This window comes from Aquarana catesbeiana, linkage group LG11 (assembly GCF_042186555.1).
Source record: "Aquarana catesbeiana isolate 2022-GZ linkage group LG11, ASM4218655v1, whole genome shotgun sequence".
Lineage (NCBI taxonomy): Eukaryota > Metazoa > Chordata > Amphibia > Anura > Ranidae > Aquarana > Aquarana catesbeiana.
In genome coordinates, this window is record NC_133334.1 from 12,663,380 (window position 1) to 12,686,872 (window position 23,493).

Here is a 23,493-nt window from a genome sequence, read left to right on the forward strand (position 1 = left end):
ATATAATACATTGTATACATACAGGATTCATTATATAATACATTGTATACATACAGGATACATTATATAATATATTGTATATACAGGATACATTATAGAATACATTGTATACATACAGGATCCATTATAGAATACATTGTATATACAGGACACATTATATAATTCATTGTATACATACAGGATCCATTTTATAATACATTGTATACATACAGGATACATTATATAATGCATAGCCTATATACATCACCAGCCTAGTGCATTATCCCACAGCTCCACAGCTTTTTTTTAATAAAAAACAGAATAAAATATACTCACAACAATGTGAATTAAAACTGATTATCGAGCTACACGTTCATAACCCAGCATTCCCAAGCAGACTCCACAGTACAGGGAGACCTCACCGGGATCCTGTCTGTCTGACACGTTTCGAAGGATGTACCTTTTTCACCAGAGCCAGTGTTCATCCCTCGAAATGCGTCATCCAGTGAGGATCCTGTTGAGGTCCCCCTGTATTGTGGAGCCTGCTGAGTCTGGGACTTGTGGCCTGCGTGTAGCTCGATGAATGGTTTTAATTCTCATGTCTGTGAGGAGGGGCCCGACATGGCGTAGATTGCCGCAGACTCTGTGGCAATCTATCGCCGGATGTGAGAGCAAATGCCTGTATCAGACAGGTATCTGCTCCCCCCTCCCCTTGAAAGGTGCCAAATGTGGGGGGGTTGAACCAGATAAGCGGAAGTTCCATTTTTGGGTGGAACTCTGCTTTAAGTGTATTTTTTATTGAAATTTTGCACTTCCTAGACCTTTGTGGTAATATTGTGTGACATCAAAAACTGGAACTAGCACTATTTTATACATAACATTGTTAGATTTGCACTGGGGACTTTAATTGAGGCTCATCACTCAAAAAACATATATTTCACATGATTAGAAGTTTATTGACACAATTCAATTACAACATGATAATCCAGTTAAAATCATACTAAGCTGATTTGTAACATTTATGCCTCGTTTCCACTCAGCGGATCGGTTTGGTTTGGTTCGGTACGGTGCGCTATTTTGGGTGTTTCCATTATGAAAGCGTCCCATACAACCGAACTGTACCGCTCCATTTAGGGTCCTGCTTCAGATGTGGGGCCATAGAAAATGGAACGGTTCGGTTAGGGAAGAGCTACGATACATTCCACTGATTGGCTGACAGAAAACCCTCTGCTGTGCTATGCTGAGGCTTTTTTTCTAAACCCTGTATGGCCCCTTGTGGTCCCACTTGCAGTGGAAACGCTCACCAGACCGGACCATTCTAGGCCATTCAAACTGTACCAACCCAAACCGATCCGCTCAGTGGAAACGAGGCATTAGTTCATACATAGTTCTGATGTTGACATAAGTATTTTATTTGTAAACATATATAACGAGCTGTATCCAATAAACTTGATGCGTTTCGCAAAACATTGTTCACTTCCTCAGGAGTAGATGCATCTACAATATTTATAAAGTAAAATATCAGTATAAGGAATATGTCTATATTTATATCTCAATATAGAGCAAAATGTAGGAATATTAAAATATAAAAAATAATAATAATAATAAAATATTGCGAAAAAAAAAAACATATTGAAGAAAAAAGAGGAGATGTCAAAAATCCATTTGAAAACTGTGAAATGGGTTAAAAAAAATCAATGGATTTTTTTACATCTCCTCTTTTTATTCAATATGTATTTTTATTTCTTTCACAGTCACGATATTTTAATATTCCTACATTTTGCTCTATATTGAGGTAATATGTTTGACAACATAGAATCATTACACTTTTTCCTTCAGCCTTTTCAGCCCTCACTACCAGTCACCCATTACCTAGTACCACTATGGATGGGTATTTATATATTTTATAAAAAAAAAAAATGCAGCTATTGGCTGGCAATTACGTTGGGTGTCACCATGAATTTAGGCACATACATTTTTATTATACCAGACCTGCCTTCTGTTTGTCCTCTTGGTCCATATGGGTCTCCCCACAGCTCCCAGGATAGACGTCTTCAAGTGACCCCTTTTCCCAAGCGCAGTTACTCTAATGCCTTGTACACACGATCGCACATTCCGACAACAAAATCCATGTTTTTTTCCGACGGATGTTGGCTCAAACTTGTCTTGCATACACACGGTCACACAAATCTTGTCGTAAATTCCGAACGTCAAGAACGCGGTGATGTACAACGCGTATGACGAGCCGAGAAAAATGAAGTTTAATAGCCAGTGCGGCTCTTCTGCTTGATTCCGAGCATGCGTGGCACTTTGTGCGTCGGAATTGTGTGCACACGATCAGAATTTATGAGAACGGATTTTGTTGTTGGAAAATTTGAGACCCAGATCTCAACTTATGTTTGACGAAAATTCTGACGGAAAATGTCCGATGGAGCCTACACACGGTCAGAATCTCCGACAACAAGGTCCCATCGAACGTTTGTTGTCAAAGTCTGACCGTGTGTACGCGGCATAAGGCTGATTTTGTAAGTATAGAGGTTCCTCTGCCTCGTTCAATGATTTCAGTGTTACTATTGTCTGACTTTAAATATAGACATATTCCTTATACTGATATTTTACTTTATAGATATTTTTGATGCATCTACTCCTGAGGAAGTAAACAATGTTTTGCAAAACGCGTCTCGTTTATTGGATGCAGCTTGTTATATATGTTTACAAATAATGTACTTATGTCAACATCAGAAGTATGTATGAATTCAATGTTACAAATCAGCTTATAATGATTTTAACTGGATTTTATCATGTTGTAATTGAATTGTGTCAATAAATTTCTAATCACGTGAAATATATGTTTTTTGAGTGATGAGCCTCAATTAAAGTCCCCAGTGCAAATCTAACAATGTTGTGAATGGGATGGAGGCACATCACCATTATAATGGTGTCAGATCATATTTTTTTACAACTACCGCTATTTTATTCTCTGGGTGTCTGCTTTCAGAAAATATATCATGTTTGGGGGTTTTACATCATCTTTAGGGCTAAAATTATTTTTTAAACATGAGTGCAAAAAACGCAAAAACGGCTCTTGCAGCGAAAGGGCTAAAGTGCATATAAGTGCAAAAAATGTCATATAAATAACATATATAACAACATGCGATCATAAATAATGAATGCAAACAAACACCAAAAACTCAGTGCTCAATTCCTCTTCATACAGAGCCAGTCACACTCTTCAAATTGGATACGAGGAAACTCACATCCAATTCACAATAGTATGAACCCAGCCTTATGTGCTAAGTACAGAAATGTGGCATGAAAAAACAAATAAATTATTATAGTGTTAACCACTTGCCGACCAGCCGCCGTCATTATACGGTGGCAGGTCGGCGCGAGCCGTCATAGCTGTACGTCAGCTCCTTTAAGCGGGATAGCAGATGCGCGTCCGCTGCACTGCTGGGGTGCCGATGCTCGTGGCTGGCGGGCCACGCACGATCAAGTGCACGAGAGGCAGAACAGGGACGTGTGTGTGTAAACACTCAAATCCCAATTCTGTGAAAAGAGGAGAGGCAGATCTCTCATCTCCTATAGCCAGTCCCCTCCCCCCACAGTTAGAACACACACTAGGAAACACAGTTAACCCCTTGATCGCCCCCTAGTGTAAACCCCTTCCCTGCCAGTGACATTTACACAGTAATCAGTGCATTTTTTAGCACTGATCTCTGTATAATTGTCGAAGGTCCCAAAAATGTATCAAAAGTGTCCGATGTGTCCATCATAATGTCGCAGTCCTGATAAAAATCGCAGATCATCGCCATTACTAGTAAAAAAAATAAAAAATATAATAAAAATGCCATAAATCTATCCCCTATTTGTAGATGCTATAACTTTTGCGCAAACCAACCAATATACATTTATTGCGATTTTTATTACCAAAAATATGTAGAAGAATACATATCGGCCTAAACTGAGGAAAAAATGAGGTTTTTTTGTAAAACAATTGGGGATATTTATTATAGCAAAAAGTACAAAATATTGTGTTTTTTTTTTTAAATTGTCGCTCTTTTTTTGTTTATAGCGCAAAAAATAAAAACCGCAGAGATTATCAAATACATCAAAAGAAAGCTCTAGGGGGGGCGTGGCCTGGACATGAGACGGTGAGGACGCACATCGTGTGAGCTCCGGCGCCAGCGACTGGAATCCTTACTTTTACACATAACCCACGACTCCTCCGCACACATGCCAGGCACGGGCAAGAAGTCGGGTAAATCCCACGCTAAAAAAACCGCTCCGACGAGCTCTATCAAGCGTTATCTCGCTACCGAACCTGAAGACCCTGGTGAGTCAGACGGCCTAGGCCGCTCGCCTCGTGGGATGAGTGTTAGCTCCGCCCCTCGCCATAGGCCGGAGACAAGACACCGCTCTCCGGTTTCCTCGTGTGGATCAGACAGGGAGAGAAGCCCGGGAGAGGGCTCGAGAGTAGCGGACTTAGTAAGCGGACTCCCCACTAAATCAGACCTTGCCCTGATGCTATCGGGCCTGGAAAAGGTAATCAAGAAAGAACTATCAGCCGTTCGCACAGACTTAGCACAAGTCCTTGAGCGCGTGGAGGAGACGGAGCAGAGACTAGACAGACACGCCACCGCCATTAGAGACTTAAAATCCTCTACACGAAGTCTGTATATTGCGCACAGAATGGCGTTATACAGGCTGGAAGACCAAGAGAATAGAAACAGGAGGAACAACATTCGTATCAGGGGTCTTCCAGAGGCGACCAGGGATGACGACCTAGCAGCCTCTGTCCGCGGCATCTTTAATACCCTGCTGGGGAACCAAGCTGATCTTTCACTAAAGATAGACAGGGTACATAGAGCGCTCCGTCCACGCAATCTGTCCACTGATGCGCCAAGGGACATTATATGCAGACTGCATTACTATGAGGAGAAGGAGATTATCATGAAGAAAGCAAGAGAGGCACAGTCACTGGACTTTGACGGAGCGATCTTGTCCTTCTTTCCAGACCTAGCCAGGGAAACCTTGGAGAGGCGCAGAGCGCTAAAACCCCTCACGGAGAAACTACGTAATGCCGCCATCTCATACAGGTGGGGGTTCCCATCTGCACTGATTGCTCAAAGGAATGGAAAGACGGCGATCCTACGATTCCCGGAAGATTTGCCGGCGTTCTGTATGGATCTCAGCATTGAACCACCTGAACTCCCTGGATGGCAAGATGGCATCCCTGGATCGCCTTCATTCACAACCGAAGATCAATGGCAGAAAGTTCCCCGTAAACGTCACCCCGCTCATAGGGGCTCCACTGATGAGGCAGTCTGAATGCATTTGACTGCTAAAAGCTCAAAGGAGGTCGCAGTAAGCTAAATATCGGGCTCAGCTATTGTCTCTATTGGTCAGACATACAGAAAAGGGAAGGAAAACAACTTTTTTTTTTTTCTTTTTTCTGGAAGCTTTTTTCTTCCCCCCCCCTTTTTTTTTTTTTTTTTTTTTTTTTTTTTCTTTTCCCCTTTTTTTTTTTTTTTTTGTTTGTTTCAGCAGTTTGATTAAAGTTTCTAATTGGTTCGCGTTATACATTTAATAACGATTACTAGAGATATATGAGCTGGTTGACTGACTTGACTTACTTACAGCTCGGGTTATTTAACTTCATTGCACTGAAGTTGCTGGCGCCGGATCACGTGTGTGGATCCGAATTGGCCACACGTACATCAATGTGCGAGTTGGGTTTTCCCCCCCATCTAGGGGCGACGGGGGGATCCCCTTGGTGGCGCGGACGACCCTTCGGGGAAGGACGCGCGGCTGGGGGGGTCCACACGGGGCCCCTGTTTTTGCACCGCAAAAGTTTGCGTGCAGTTTTTTGTTATTTCTACATGACGGAGATCCCGGATGTTTTCCTCCTGGGTCTCTTTTTTCTTTTTCTGTCTCTCTTCCTTTTCCTCACTCTTCTCTCCTCCCCTCTTCTTTTCCTCTTCCCCCTCCCCCTTGAATTACCCATGCCAGCCTTGCAAATGTTGTTCATGTGTATAGCCCCCCTAGGGACCTGATGGCCAACACTAAGCTAATCTCACTTAACGTGAGAGGTCTGCACATGGCAGGCAAAAGACACATGTTATATAGGGAATTAAGACGTATGCAGGGAGACATCATCTTCCTGCAAGAAACCCATCTAACGCATACTACGCATACTAAATTATTTGATCACCATTATCCAAATTGGTATTATAGCCTATCAGATGTGTCTAAGGCGAAAGGTGTGGCTATTGGTTTCCGAAGGGGCACCGCATTTTCAGTTGAGGACCTCCTAGCTGACCCTCTGGGTAGATTTCTGTTTATAAGAGGCAGCCTGGGTGACTTTTCATGCACATTGGTGAATTTATATGCCCCGAACCAGGGACAAGCCGATTTTATGTCTACAATTCTAACTAAATTACAAGATTTTGCGCATGGGTGCATCATTCTGGGGGGAGACTTAAATGTCCCCCTAGAACCACTAATAGACGCATCTAAAGGAAAGTCATGCATCCCGCATAAACGGCTGGCATATATCCGAAGGTTAATGCATAACTCCCAACTCATAGACACATGGAGGATGATGCACCCGGGCGCAAAAGACTATACCCACTATTCACAAGTCCATGACTCTCATTCGAGGATAGACTATTTCTATATACAACATCACTATCTGGACCTTTTAGTTAAATCACATATTGAAATCTCGACAATATCTGACCATTCCCCGATTAGCATGACGCTCCAACCCCCAGCCCTCCCTATGAAATCCACAAACTGGAAAATGAATGACTCTCTTTTAAATGATGAAATAGACGTAAAAGAAATTGAAAAGAATCTTTCCCTCTATTTCAGAGATAATGCTTCTCCAGAGACTTCCCCTGGAACTCTCTGGGAGGCCCATAAGGCCCTTATTAGGGGTAAACTTATTGAACTGGGAGCAAGAAAAAAGAAAGAGAGAACACATCTACAATCTGCACTAATTAAGGAAATAGGAACACTTGAGCAGACCCACAAACACAGCAACTTTAAAACAATACTCCATGCCCTCACTAAAAAAAGAGAAGAACTGAAAGCTCTTTTCCATTCTGAGTATATATCCCGTCGTAGGGTTGTTGATCAACAATACTACGAATGGGGCAACAGACCGAGTAGAATCTTAGCTAGATCTCTGCGACAAAGGAAATCAGCATCTTTTATCGCTAAGATTAAAACGACATCAGATATAATGGTACACAAAACTAGGGACATTGCTAAGGAATTTCGGGCTTTCTATCAACAGCTTTACCAGGTCAGGAACACACAAACGTCTGATGACACCAGAGGAACACGCATAGAGGAATATTTATCTGAGGCCAAATTGCCAAGGCTCCCGGCTGACATGCTAGAAGCTTTGGAAGGGGAATTTACCGTAGCGGAAATCAGGGGTGCACTTAAGTCAATGGCTAATGGTAAGGCCCCTGGCCCAGATGGGCTGACAGTGGCCTACTATCGAGCTTTCGTGGATGTTTTGCTTCCACATTTGACTGCATATACTAACTCAGTGCCCAGCAATGGTGGGTTCAGATCGGAAACTCTCCACGCGCATATTACGGTAATCCCTAAGCCGGGGAAAGACCCTACCCTGTGCGGTAGCTACCGCCCAATATCACTGTTGAATCTGGATGCAAAGTTGTACGCTAAGGCACTAGCCATTAGACTTTTACCCCTGATGCCACAATGGATCTCCAGGGACCAAACTGGGTTTATCCCGGGGAGGGAGGCGCGGGACAACTCACTCAGAACTCTTTCTTTAATGTCCTATGCCCGTGGATGCTCCCAGCCCACCCTTCTCTTGTCCACAGATGCTGAGAAAGCGTTTGATAGGGTGGACTGGGAGTACCTTATGGCCACACTGTCACATTTTGGTCTAGGCCCAAACATGTTGGCAAAAATTTCTGCTCTTTATCAAACACCAACAGCCCAATTACGAATTAATGGAACGCTGAGTGACCCCTTCTCTCTCTATAATGGAACTCGACAGGGGTGCCCCCTTTCGCCCATTTTATTTGCTCTTTCCTTGGAACCCTTCTTGGCTAAGATACGCCATAATCCTAACATACATGGGATTACAGTAGGTACAACCGAACACAAATATGCGGCGTACGCAGATGACGTTCTCTTTTATATTCAGCAACCACTCATAACTTTACCCAACCTTATGTTAGCCTTTACACAATTTAATGACATATCCAACTTTAAAATAAATTTATCCAAATCGGAAATTCTAAATATCTCAACTCCCCATCCAACCGTAATTAATCTACAAAAATCTTTCCCCTTCCATTGGCAACCATCGGCTATGAAATACTTAGGCATATATTTAACTGCAGACCCGGCCTCACTTTTTCGTAAAAATTACATCCCTTTACTCAATGCTATTCGGTCAGACTTACAAAAATGGTCGCAGATGGCGCACTCCTGGTTGGGAAAAATAAATATTGTGAAAATGAATGTGTTACCACGGCTGCTCTTCTTATATCAAATGATTCCATATAAGGTTCCTATAGGTTTCTTTAGGATCATTCAATCTGTGATAAGTAAATTCGTATGGAACCGTAGAAACCCTCGCATTGCCCACAGGTACCTAATTAGACCTAAAACGGAAGGCGGATTAGCACTCCCGGACCTCAGAAAATATTATTTAGCTACAGTTCTTAATCGGATTTCGGACTGGAAATACCATAAATCATCAAAGCTTTGGGTGCAACTAGAAATGGACTTGGGTAGAACGGACCTTTTCCCTCTCATATGGATACCTAATAAGTTTCGCGAATTAGCTCCAACTACTTCTCCACTGACCAAATCCTCATTGGCTTCTTGGGACTCTCTATGTCATAAACAGCATTGGCCATACAACTCGCCACTGATGCAACTAAAGGGTCATAACTTCTTCCCGCCAGGGAACATGAACTCAAAATATGGTGAATGGTTTATAGACCCATCCCTACTTCTTGGTAAAGTGGTAAAGGACCAAAAGGTACTGCCCATATCTGCACTCTCAGCCAATGCACCAATATCGTTTATGCAACAATGGCAATATCATCAGCTACTACAATTTATAAAAGCCCTACCACAACCCTTACGGTCGGATGCAGAAATGAATCCTATAGAGTCATTACTGTCAGGAGATCTCCCACCTGACAAGCCTCTGTCTTGCTTCTATCACGCACTACTTTCTCTACCACCAACGAATAAGGTACCCTTCCTGTCTAAATGGGAACTGGAACTCCAGAAACCGCTTTCCGACCATCAACGCAGTGTGATTCTCCATCTGTCACACGTCTCATCAATCGCATCTAAGACTGCAGAGGTAAACTATAAATTACTAACCAGATGGCACTATACACCTGATACTCTCCACAGATTCTTCCCATCCACCTCAGATCTATGCTGGAGGGGATGCGGGTCCATAGGGACTCACGCACATATTTGGTGGTCTTGTCCTTTTATTAGACCGTACTGGTCCACTATCCTGTTTTGGTCTGAAAAAATTCAAGGCTGTTCAATTCCAAATGATCCATGGGTGTTATTGTTTCACTGTACAGATGAACCAGTCGGATCATATAGAAGGTCAATTACACCCCACTTGTTAAATGCGGCAAAGGCCCTTATACCAAAATTTTGGAAACAGCAAAAAACACCCTCACTACGCCAGTGGTTGCTGGAAGTAGATAGAATATATTACATGGAAGATAGCACTTTAAAACTCAGAAACAAATCGGCACTGGCATCTAAGATTTGGTCCTGCTGGTTCATCTTTAAATATTCATCCGTGTACGCTGAGATTATGGAAAATAGAGATGCTTCATAGATAGAACAGTAGAAATAACTCTGAAAATATAAGGTCGATGTGAATCTTAAATAACATAGCATGCACTGCAATGGCTGGCAACAAACCCCTCCCCCCTTTCCCCCCCCCTCCTCCCCCTCCTCCTCCATCCTCTTTCCCCCCACACCTTTCTCTCTCCATACTACTCTTCTACTTTTTCTCTACTGCTTTTTCTATTCTCTAAGGTTTCCTTTTTACTTTTGTGTGATTTATTTGTTATTGGTGGTTTAAACTGGTTTAAACATGACATTCAGGAAATGGGTAATAGAAGCTCCTGGACTTTAAAAACGGCGACCTTCTGATGGCGCTTTAGTTCACAGAAGCAAGATCCATCCCACATGCAAGGACGGGTCGGTCGTACATTGCCCATCTACTAATTGCTTCCCAAGCTTGATAGAAGGATAATAGGTTCAGAACTTGAAATATGTAACAGGAAGTCAATTTAAGTAAAATTGTCGACACACAACAGTACAGAAATTTGTATTTCCTAATGTCAATAATGTAAATGTTAACAATATGTTAATTCTTTATACCTTCAATAAAAACTTATTGAACAAAAGAAAGCTCTATTTGTGGGGCAAAAAAGAACGTCAATTTTGTTTAGTTACAATGTCGCACGACCGCGTAATTGTCAGTTAAAGCGACGCAGTGTCGTATCCCAAAAAATGGCCTGGTCATTGAGCAGCCAAATCTTCCGGGGCTGAAGTAGGTAAACAGTCCCAAACCCAATATCAGGGACAGAAATGGTGCTGCACACGTGCCTTTCCTGTCCAAATGGTGCTCCAAGTGATCACTTAATGTGCTTCACACTTATGTGACAAATGGACTCTAATGCCCCGTACACACGAGCGGACTTGCCAATGGGCTAAACTCCATAGGCATTTCCGACGGAAAGATTTAGAACATGTTCTATATCTGAGTCCGTCGGAAATGGCGACAGAAAAAGTCCGATGGGGCATACACAGGGTCGGAATGTCCGTCCACAAGCTCCCATCTGACTTTTTCTGTCGGGAAGTCCGGCCGGGTGTACGCGGCATTACCGGACATGAAGACCTTTATTACAGGGTCACTGTCGGTATGGAAAATAACTCCCTTCAGAGTACACTTAGCAGGTGGATCATCAATAGAATCTCCCGGTCACAAAGCAAGTCAGATGTCATATACCAACCATAAGCCAAGCAAATATAAAGAGCAGAATAAAATCACTTTCAGGCATTTTAGCAGCGCAGCGCTATTTTCTGTTTATATTTCTTTGGGTATTGATATATGCAGTACGGTGAGTGCAGCTGTTAATCAGTACTACTTTTAGGTAAATTACACACAGTGCATATTACTCTCTTTTGTATAATGTGATAGTACAGCCGCCACCCCCCCCACCATTTAACTGATGGGGCCCGGGCCCAGTACAGGAGGGCTGGCTGTACTCCCTTATCTATGGCTCTGGTGGCATGCTTAGCACATTATATTGAGATGAAGAATTTAATAGCGGTGCACTTGGTGTGCCCTGGCAGAATGTAGTGTTACCAGTGATAGAGGAAGTAATCCCCCAGTGTTGGTGGTGTCAGTGCTAAAAAAAAATAAAATTTGAAAGCATCTGTGGTATCAGTGGAAAGAAAAATGCTCTGGTATCCGTGTCAGTGGGATAAAGGAGGGTTGGGGACTGGAATGTTCAAAGGAAGAGAAGGGGGATAAGGGACATCCTCCATGCATTTATATTTCAAAAAAGGTGTAGACTTCTCAAGGATTAGTGTGAAAAGGTTGCCATCATCCCTGAACAATATGAAATAGGAACCTCAAGTGATTGGGATTTTTAAGGCAACAAAAAGTGAAAGTATATAAAAATTAAATAAATTTTATTTATACAAGAATGATTAAAAAATAATTAAACACATGAACATATACATTTGAAGAGAAAAAAATGTGATATACTACAGAAGTGGCAAAAAATCATATAATCCGACGCGTTTCAAAATGATTAAATTTCTTCTTCAGGGATAAATTTTTGCCATTATCTGAAAGGCACAAAAGTAACATAAGTATACATGCATATATATTTAAAATACCAACAGAAAATGATGTGAAAAAAGCTTACAGTAATCATGATTGACCCAGCGAGTTCTCAGCGTGACACTCCAAAAACTTCCCCACCCAGTCAGTAAACGGTCTTTTATCGTGCAGAAGAGCCCCCAGGTATTAAGATCCAAGGAGAGACGCCAAATTGCCCCAAGCAAAAAGAAAACGCTAGGGGAAAAAAGGGGATGTGGAATCTGAAAAAATATATATAAAAAAACATATATATCATCTGTAAGGGAGATATAGCATCTGTGGATTCAAAAAAAAAAAAAAAAGGGGAAAGGGCAAACATCAAAACCAACCTTGTATGGAAGATACAGGTTTGTGTGCCGTCAAATATGAAAAGATTATTTTCAGTATGCAATAAAGAAGGAAAATTTTCCTTCCTAGAAAAAGGGAACAAGAATGAAAATGAAAAAATGCAAAACATAAAAATAAAGTGTAAAAAATAAATGTAAATGTAAAAAATAACAAATAAAAATACATGAAAATAAGAAAACAGTGTGCAGGCACTAAGGCCTGAGGGTACAATGAAGAAGCAGGGTTTGCCCCAAAAAAAAGGGGGAAGTTCCACTCTTCAATAATTTAAGTAATTATATGCAGTGAATGAAAAACACGCACCTATTGGCCATGCATTCATGGCCAAAAAACAGCCATATAGAAATGACCCCATAAAAAGAAAAGTATCTCACTCCCCAGATAATATCCACAAAATAAGGAAAAAGGATCTGGAGAGGAGAGGTAGTTAAAGATAAGGTGTATCATTCAATCAAAAAATAAAGTAATGATTGGGGCTTACCACAGTTTTACAGCATATCTCCCACAGATGAGCATAGGTAAATGCAAAGTCCAAACGAGGTCCAGGAGGGACAAAGATCCGTCCCGAGCCTAAGCACAAACCCAAAGATTGTCCAATCTCATCAACAAGTAGCAGAGAAATGACGCTGGCGGCTCAGGGGCTCCCGGCGTTCTCCTTATAAGTCCGTGCTACTAATTTACTTAACGAGCGTGGGGAGATGACGCCACCCCGAAAGGCGGAGGTGACGTCACCTCCCCCCGCTCACATTACATGTCGAACGAGCGCCCGTATATCCGGAACGTGGGGAGAGACAGGCCGGCATCCCCCCTCACCCCCCCCAGCGTCAGTGACCGGAAGGACGCTGAGAGAGACATACATTGCTGACACTAAAGGAGCGCCCGCATGTCCGGACGTGGTGGGAGAGACAGGCCGACACTCCGCCCCGCCCACCCCCAACGTCCATGATCAAAGGACGCTAGAGATAAAGACTGCTAGTACTGCTGGAAAAACATCCAAAGCAGATCCCGGAGGAGGCTGAGATACCCTCCATCAGATCCGCGCATGCAAGGGGGCACGTCCAAAGACAGTTCCCACCCCTGTAAATCAAAAATTCAAAAATAAGGTGTACAGCATGGTCTCGGATAAAAATAACTAATAACAAATAATTAAATAATTGCCATATGTAACTGGACATGTGGGAAAGAATTACCCCATATCCAGTGTTAAAGCAGAGACTCATTTAAAGGAGAAAAATCCAAAGAAAGGATAAATCCTCCGGAAGAGAACAAAAAGCCCCCGACACAGGAAATCCATCATAGGCCAGAGGATGGCATCGAGTAGACGCCACCAAATGGCAATGGAGAAAAGGGGCCCCCAAACTAACGTTCGGGCCCCCCCCTGTGCCGGGTGCACGATATGACCACAGACCCGAATGGGGGGGATTGGAGCACCACCCGAGGAAAACAGTCATCTCATGAGAACTGAAGCTGAAAAAATACATACAAATGAATAAATAGATAAATCATGAAAATGATCATGGACGGGAAAGGGAAAAAGAAAACATAACATAAGATTTTCCCAACCAGCCCACGAACTATCATTATACAAAGCAAAAAAGAGAAAATCATAAATCATATATATAAACAGAAAAATACCCCAATAGACATTATCATTCCAAATGCTGATCCATAGGCTATATAAGTGTGGAAATGAATGGACGGGAAAGGGAAGAGAGGGAGGGAGGAAGAGAGAAGAGGTTCAAGCCATGAAAGTGAATGAGAGGCAGGGAAGATTATATTCAGTCTGTTTTACCAGAACTAAAACCTTCAAGAAAAGGTCTAAAACTTTCTGCCTCATTTAGGCCTGGCGGGGTGGTGGCATCCAGATGTCTAATCCAACGCATTTCGCGTTGTAGGAGGGTTTTGTTCCAGTCACCCCCTCGCAGGGGGACATGGACACGATCTACCACCGTGAAATTCACCGATGGCATCCTGTATCCATGTCCTTTGGCTACATGTCTGCCGAGGGGAAGATACAGGTTGCCAATCTGCATACTCAGCAGATGTTTGCTGACGCGCTGTCTAAATTCTTGGCGGGTTTTGCCAATGTAAAAGGCCCCGCATTGGCATTGTACCATGTAAACAACCCCTCGGGTTTGGCAGTTGGCGAAATGTTTTAATTGAAAACGCTCCCCATTGGGTAGTAAGAATGAGGTCCTCTTCCCAATAACATTGCAAAAAGAACAATTGCCACAAGGGAAAGTCCCCCATGTTTTACAGGGGTCCCTTCTTTGGTTCCCCTTATATTCGCTTTGAGTAAGTAGATCAGCTAGGGAACCTGCCTTCCGGAAGGTAATCTGTGGTTTTGAAGTTAACAGACTTCCCAAAACTGGGTCATCGGTCAAAATTGACCAGTGTTTCGTGAGAATTCTTCTTATAGTGCTATGCTCATTGGAGTAGCGTAGGATAATCCTTATAGTATCATCAGATTTGTGAGTTTTGGTCCCAAAAATTAAAGCATGTCTATCTTGATTTTTGACACGATTAAATGCATTTATATTTCAGGCCTCATTTTTAGTACTGGTGCCTGCTTGGAAATATAGCATTTCCTTTATCTTCTCCATGACATATTATATAACCGGAGACAAGATAGTCTGTTTTGGGTACACAACCCCAGTCTTACCATCTTCTTCCCACACTAGCTGCCATTGGAGTGGGGAATGAGAAGATTCCACCAATAACCAGTCTCTGCTATGCCGGATAGAAGTGGCACTGCTTGCCGATTGCCTACTATCAGTCATCTGCAGCTAGCAAAGCCAATGGACTTAACATATGCAGCGCTAACCCTGACAAGGGCCGTTGATTGTGTTCCAGGTTCTTTCCCACAAGTGTACCGGCAGTCAGGCAAACAACAATATTCACTCCTTTCTCTCAAATAAACAGTCTAGGGGTTGCCTTTTTTAAAATTTCTTGCAGGTTAACTTGGATGGGTTTGGGAAGCTGAGGGATACTCCAGGACACTGATGCCGCATACACACGACCGGAAATTCCGACAACAAAATCCATGGATTTTTTCTGACGGATGTTGGCTCAAACTTGTCCTGCATACACATGATAACACAAAGTTGGTCGGAAATTCCGAACGTCAAGAACGCGGTGATGTACAACACGTACGACAAGCCGAGAAAAATGAAGTTCAATAGCCAGTGCGGCTCTTCTGCTTGATTCCGAGCATGCATGGAACTTTGCGCATCGGAACTGTGTACACACGATCGGAATTTACGCCAACGGATTTTGTTGTTGGAAAATTTGAGAACCAGATCTCAAATTTTGTGCGACAGAAATTCAGATGGTAACTGTCCGATGGAGCCTACACATGGTCAGAATTTCCGACAAAAGGCTCCCATCGAACATTTTCCGTCGGAAAATCCGACCGTGTGTATGGGGCATTAGGCTCCGGTTAACATGTAGGCGTTTTTGGGCATTTTTCTGCTCTAAGGCTCCATGCACACTGGCATAAAAAAAGTTGCTTCTACGGGAGTTTTGTGTTCTGCCTGTAGAAGCAACTCAATGTTATCCTATGTGTCTATGTGTCCATACACATTAGGACGTTTACAGGCATATTTTAAGAACAACGTTAAGAAGGAGGAAAAAAAAACCTTCTCATTCGCGTTTCTGATTGGAGCTCACTGGCAGAAAAAACTTAAAACTCTGCTAAACTCATCTAAACTTTGTAGAATAAATGCTCTATATGGAAGTTTTTTACTCCAAAGAGAACAGATGTTTTTTTAAGCCCAGTGTGTATGGAGCATTATGCCCCGTATACACAGTCGGATTTTCCGACGGAAAATGTTTGATGGGAGCTTGTTATCGAAAATTCTGACCGTGTGTAGGCTCCATCGGACACTTTCCGTCAGAATTTCCGACACACAAAATTTGAGATCTGGATCTCAAATTTTCTAACAACAAAATCCGTTATTGGAAATTCTGATCATGTGTACACAATTCCGACGCACAAAGTTCCACGCATGCTCAAAATCAAGCAGAAGAGCCGCACTGGCTATTGAACTTTATTTTTTCTTGACTCGTCGTACGTGTTGTACGTCACTGCATTCCTGGCAATCAGAATTTCCAACAAGATTTGTGTGACCGTGTGTATGCAAGACAAGTTTGAGCCAACATCCGTCGGAAAAAAATCCATGGATTTTGTTGTCGAAATGTGCGATCGTGTGTACGGGACATAAGTCTCAGCTCTAAAAGCGCCCAACAAGACAAATCTCATTCATTTCAATGGCCCCTGTTCACATCTGAGCGTCAGCTAAAGAAAAACGGCCTTCGCTCCAAAAAGTACAGGAGCTTCTTTTTTGGCAGATTACAGGCGTTTTTCATTCTTTCACATTGTGACATTTTGACCTGTACAAAATCGCAGTAAAATCGTGCCAAAAAATTGCGCGACTGTCTGCCTGAAAACAATTTGCTCAGGTGTGAACAGAGCCTAATGCCGTGTACACACGACCGGACTTTCGACGGACTGAATCACGTCGGACTTTTCAACAGACTTTCTATGGACTTCCAACGGACTTCCGTCAAATGGGACTTGTCTACACACGATCACACCAAAGTCTGATGGATTTGACCGTGATGATGCACAAAAAAATGTGCTGAAAAACTCGGCTTATACTCGAGTATATACGTCTCCCAATACGTGTCCCCAAAAATGCAGCATTAGAAGGATCACAAAGATAAGCCCTAATCACTGCCAGCACTTGAGTTTAGCCCCACCAACAAGTGCAGCGTCAGTATAATTTTTCTGATCACATCCACCTGTAATATATTGTCCACAAAACCACAGTGTTAGCAGGATCAGGCCTAATCTCTACCAGCACTAGCAGTTATGTTTATTTCTAGCGCTAAAGCAGTCCCTGATTGCTACCCAGGAGCCCTTTTTTCATAGTCTCCACCAGGTTCCTGTAAAGATTGAGCCCAAAATGTCCAAATAAGGTACACTAGTGAGGAGGCCTTCAAGATTCTGAGCATGGCAGATGAGCGAGAAGGGGAGGCCTCACAGACAGAATATGAACCTGTAGAAAGCAGCGGCACCCTGACGGGGCACTCAGATGGTAAAGAGGTCTCTGATGAAATCAGGCGTACCCGACCCCATGTTGCTGAAGTATTGGAAATAATTATGCTCATATACAGCAGAATGCAAGTACTAGACTACACTACTTTTTGGTGATCTGGGACTCCAACAGTGAAGTACATCCTGGCCTTTTAGACAGCAGCACTGCAGTATTTTATAGTAAAGTGGCATGCACCCACAGTGCAGTACAAGCTGGTGAGGTGGCTGGCACCCACAGCGAAATGCAACCGTAGCCACCAATAATTCGATCACAGGCTCATAGAGCCCATAGTAACCTTCCAGAAGTGCTTGCGAACCCTAACTGCCTGCCCCCAGATTCAGGAGCACCCATATACCCCCATTCACTGCCCAGCTCGGGATTAATGAGGAAACAGAGGAAACTTAATAACTTGATTTTTTTTTATCTGTTTTTCACCAAACACCTCTATAATTTGATTGTGGAGCAAAGTAATGTTTATGCCCAACAGTACATCACCGACAACTCAAATTCCTACCTTGCCAGGCCATTCTAGTGGAAACGGTTTCCAAATGCAAAACTTTCTTGAGCTGAACCCTTAACATGAGCATTACAAAAAAAAAAAGAATTGAAGGTCATATTGGTCCACAGACCTGATTCATCACATGCCGTGTTCTCTGCTGCAATGGCCAGACGTAGATATGAGACAAATATGCATTTTAGTGACAATATCTTTTGTCATCCATGGGGTGACCCTGACTATGATTGGCTCCACAAAATTAGGCCCCTCATAAATAACCTGTCCCAGATAATTGTAGATGTGTATACGCCCCAACAAAAGTTCCTTGTACATTTCACTGGCCGGCTTTCAATTAAGCAGTATCTCCCCAGCAGGCGTGCCAGATATGGGGTCAAAATGTAAAAGTTCTGTGAGAGGGCGACATGCTATACATATCACTTTTAGAGGCACAGGGGTGCCCAGGAAAAGCCCAATGACAGCTGAATGTATCCGGTACATCTCCGCATCCAATTCAACCAACTGTAAAAAAAAAAAAAAGTGTGTGTCTCTGAAATGTTGCTATCTTCTGCTATGATGTGATCATTCCATAAAGTGTTGGACCTCTTTATGGAGTTCCTCGGTGTGCTGGTGACCTTTTTCTTGATTGAAAGTCACTACAGCACCCACTCAACCCTTCAGACATTATTAGGAATGATGTGTTGGGAATATTGTGTTGGACTTGTAGTTTTACCATTAGCAGATTTGATTCTGAAATGCGACAGCAGGTGCGGGGGGAGGAACTCCCCTGTCAAAAGGGAAGGGGGGTTCTGGAGGTGGAACCATGTGAACATACTGGTGTAACATGTTCTGAAGAGAGGTGTGGACACTTCAAGTGAACCCCTTCCCACTCCCCCCCCCCCTTTTTTTTCTTCTTTCTTTTGCTCCCCCTTTTCCTCCTTTCTTTGTCTTTTCTCTTTTTCTCCCTCTTTCTCTTCTCCACGTAGGCCCTGAACTCCTACATCAGAATATGTATGGTCACACCCGACACTTGCTAATCCATTTTTTTGGCACCTCGAATTAGTAACATGGTTTTTAGGTGTGGAGTTTGACACCATCCAACTATCTTGTGGCCATCAAATTTCACCAAGGCCACTATATTTTCTATAATTTCAGATTTTTCTATTTTTTTCGTTATCGCCATGTTATGTCCTCTGTCATTTATATTGGCTGAACATGACACCGTACTGTTATGTCTATACATAGGGATGGTTACCCTACTTACTGTACTGCTATTGAACCCGTCTTGTTCTTACTTTCAGTTGGATTCTCATTTGTGTTTATTACATTGTACCTATTTTGAAAACCTTCAAAAAATCTCTGTGAAATAACAACATACTCTGAAAGGTGATCCTATCCTTCAAATCTGCAGCAGCAATAACAAATCACCCTGTTGCACAAATTATCTTACAGCTTGTTACTGTTTTATTTTTGGCCCTTTTGTTCAGTTTGACAACAATTCAGCAAAAGTCGGAATCCCCTTATAGATCAGTGCTCTTATTGTTGGTACATGTACAGAGAGTATACTGCCATCATGTGGTTGGAATCTGTGTCTTGTAAAAGGTAAACGTGAAACAAGGTTCAGACAATGTTGGTTACTTCATACAGATCAGACGTCTCTCACAGTTCTCTTGGAGTGGATCCAGCATGAATGGTACAATGAGGACCGGGCTGGAACATCCACATGTAATCTGCTTTCTGCTCCTCCTAGGATGAGGTCAGTGTCACTCTTCTGTGTTTAATGTCATTGTACCTGAGGATACATTACAGAGCCGTACAACACAGGTTCTCTAATAGTGCTACTATTACTGTATAATACTATTACCAATCACCGATCCTGGGGAAGGATATCCTTGAACTGGAGAGAGTCCAGAGAAGGGCGACAAAGCTGATAAGGGGTCTGGAGGACCTCAGGAGGAATGCCTACAAGCATTAAACTTATTCCACCGGAGAAGAGAAGCTTAAGAGGGGATATGATAGCGATATACAAATCCTTGAATGGTGACTCTAGCATTGGGAGGAAACTATTTAATCTAAGGTCTCTGCAAAAGCCACCCGACCACACAATGACAATGTATGAGAAGCAGTTCTATGTAAGAAGTTTATTACCAAAAGGCCCCTTTCACACAGGCTTTCCGATCAGGTCCACCTGTCAGTTTTTCAGGCGGACCTGATCGGACACTGCATTCACCTCTATGGGGGAGCGGATGTCAGTAGTGACACCCACCGCTATCCAATCTGATACTGTCCGAAAAATCCAGATGGGTGGAAACCCTATTTGCCATCCGTCTGGCGGATCAGATTGGAAAGGATGAAAATGGGCAGGCGGTCCATTTTCATCCAATTTCTCTATAGAGGAGAGCGGGACTCTGACAGGTCCTTCACAGCACAGTGAGCAGACACAGTCCTGCCACCCCCCTGCTCAGCGGGGATCAGCGGATCGATCCCCCCGCTGAGCAAAGCGGAGTCTGTCGGGCAGATCACCTGTGTGAAAGAGCCCTTAGGGTAGTGAGGATATGGAATTCCCTTCCACTAGAGATGTGCATGACAGAAATATTTGTTTTGTTTCATTTTGGATTTGTTTGTTAATAATTTTGTTTCATCATATTTGTTATGTAAACATTCATTGTTTTTTGGAATTAATTTCATATATTAGGATTTGTTTTGTATATTCATTATTTTCACATTTATTTTAAATTTTAAATTTGAATTTTGAAATTTGAATTTCAATATTTGAATTTCAGAATACAGCTATATTTGTTTATTCTATTCTGTTTTTATTCTGTTCTACTCTATTTTATTCTATGTTATTCTATTCCTTCATAGTCTATTCTGTTTTGTTCTATTTTATGTTTTTATACTCTATTCTATTCTATTCTATTCTATTCTATTCTAGTCAACAGCCTAAGAAAGAATCATCATCTTACAGTATTTCACTTTGATAGCTTACTGCATCTATTGCAATATGTTTCAATTTCAAATCTTAATTAATTTTATAATTTGAAATTAAATTAATTTTCAAATGTGGTTAATTCATTTTGTTATAATTTATTTTGGATTACTTGAAATTCATTATTATTGTGATTCGGAAAATTGGATACATCATAAATATGTCCAAATAACTTAAATTTCATCCAAATTTTGATTTGTAATAAAACAAATTACACATGTCTACCTTCCACAGTTGGTGGTGGTATCAGTAGAGGGTGTAGATAAATACCCCTAAAAAAACTTTTAGATCTGTTTCTTAGCGAACACAATTTTCAGGGGTATGAAAGTCTGTAGTCTCACACATACAGGTTGAACTGGATGGATCAGTGTCTTTTTTTTTTAATAAATACACAAGTTTATTTAGGAAAGTATACAAGTAAATATCGTACAAGCATAATGTACTCTATGCATATCTCCTGAGTAGTTATGTGGTATTTACATGCGTGTACAGACTTTCGTAGTAAAAACTAAAATAAAAATAAACTAAACATGAAAATTCTGGCACTGTTGAAATGGCAGTCAAAACACATTGATAAGACACAGTCTTTCCCCAATTGTCCTTCTCAAGGTACATTATCATATCTATATAAATCTCTGGGTGGTTCCTAGCAGCGGACCTCTTGTTTATACATCTACCTATGCATCACATGTATTGGTATTGTCAAGCCATTTATCCCATATCCTATTGTACTTAGTGTTTATATATAACCTTTTTGTAGGGTAGGGACAGGTTCACCATTTTAATCCAGTCCTGAAAAGTAGGAGGGGAGGCCCTCATCCAATGTTTTGCCACCAGTTTTCTGGCACAGAAAAGTGATTCATATATAAAAGTAGCAGAGAATTTGTCTATGGTAACATCTGGTAGTAGCCCTAGTACACATAACCTTGGTTCCACCTGAACGGGGGATCCCATATCATCATGCAGGAATGTAATAATTTGATTCCAGTAAGTTTGAATAACCGGGCAAGACCATATAAGATGAAAAAAAGAGCTTGATGAGCTCATGCATCTTGGACAGTGAGTGTCTTGATTTTGGGAGAATTTGGCTATTGGATCAGTGTCTTTATTCAACCTTTCCAACTATGTAACTATGTAACTACTATTACAGTACAGTGCTATACAACAGTGTTACTATTACAATATCATTATATTATTATTATTTTTTTATTTTTTTTTATTATTTATTTTATCAAAATTTATTATACTCAAAGAGGTAAAAAAACATTTTCCCTACTCAATAGGGATATACATTAACAAATTTTGTTTCCAAACCTTTATCTACCCTTACCCTCCTTCCACCCCATTCTCAGACCCTTCTTTTTTCTCTTCTCTAGGTAATCTTAATCTCAATGTATTTCTTTGTTAATTTAAACTTTTTCCACTTTTCCCATTTCTTATTGAATCCCTCTCTACTATCCTCATGGCTATATCTTAGAAATTCCATGTTTTATATCTCTTCTATTTTATCAAACCACTCTCTTATTCTTGGGCTCTCTACTTCCTTCCATTTCCTCGGTATCAAGCTTTTTGCAGCGTTCATCATATGTACAGTCATTGAGTTTCTATATTCTTTTGTCTGGATATCTACCCCATGAAATAAACATGTCCATGGTTCCTCTGGTATATCTATATTAGTAATTTTCTTGATATAACTCAGTATTTCCTTCCAGTACGTTCTAATCTTAGGGCACCCCCACCATATATGGGCCATGGTTCCCATTTGTTTACATCCCCCTGCCAACACTCCGTCGTTTGTCCTATTCAATATTTCCATAGTGTTTCTGGGGTTCTATACCACCGGGTTACACACTTATAATTCATTTCCACCATCCCATTATTTAATGATGATCCATGTACCAGTTTCAGAATTGTTTCCTAATTTTTGGTTCCTTCCTTGTTTCCCCAATTCCCTCTCCCAATTTTTTATAAATGTTGGAATTTCCAGCTCTTCCCCTTCTATCAAGGTTTTATATATCCTAGATATGTTCCCACTTGTTTTTTCGATGGTACATAATCACTCTTTTAATGTAAGTGCTTCTCCTTCTCTTATTGGATGATGAAGTGCTGCTATTTGAGCTGAAAATACCTCCATTCATTAATCTCCAGTATATCTTTTTTTAATTTTTAATTCTTGTAAAGTGCACATTTTTTCCCCTTTGTATTATATCACGTAGTTGTGCGTTTTCTTTTTTAATCAAATTCCCCCCCTATCAAACTTTTCCCCGGTGCAAACACATTATTTTCCTTTAGCGCCATCAATGGTGAATTATATTTCCATTTATTTTTCTTGTGTAGTGCATCCCAAATTGTAAATACCATCCGTGTCAATGTGTGTGTATTTTCTCCCAATGTCCTATAGTGTGGTGGTCTCCATATATTCCTTCCTAATTGTGTATTAGCCATTATGTGTTCTATATTAACCCACCTTTTCTCATTATTTGATTGGGCCCATTCCACCAGGCGTGTTAACAAAACCACCTCATAGTATTTTTGAAAGTCAGGTACATTTAATCCCCCTTGGCTTTTTACTTTCTTCAAGAATGCCAGAGAAATTCTAGGTTTCTTATTGTGCCATATTAATTTAGTGATTAAAATTCCTAAAGTTCTA

General features: G+C 41.4%; 1 protein-coding gene across 1 annotated transcript in view; it reads right to left on the reverse strand.

Annotated features, from left to right (window-relative positions):
* The window catches only part of LOC141111840 (interferon-induced very large GTPase 1-like), a 263,662-nt gene that overhangs the window by 202,304 nt on the left and 37,865 nt on the right, over positions 1–23,493 (reverse strand). The window lies entirely within an intron of this gene.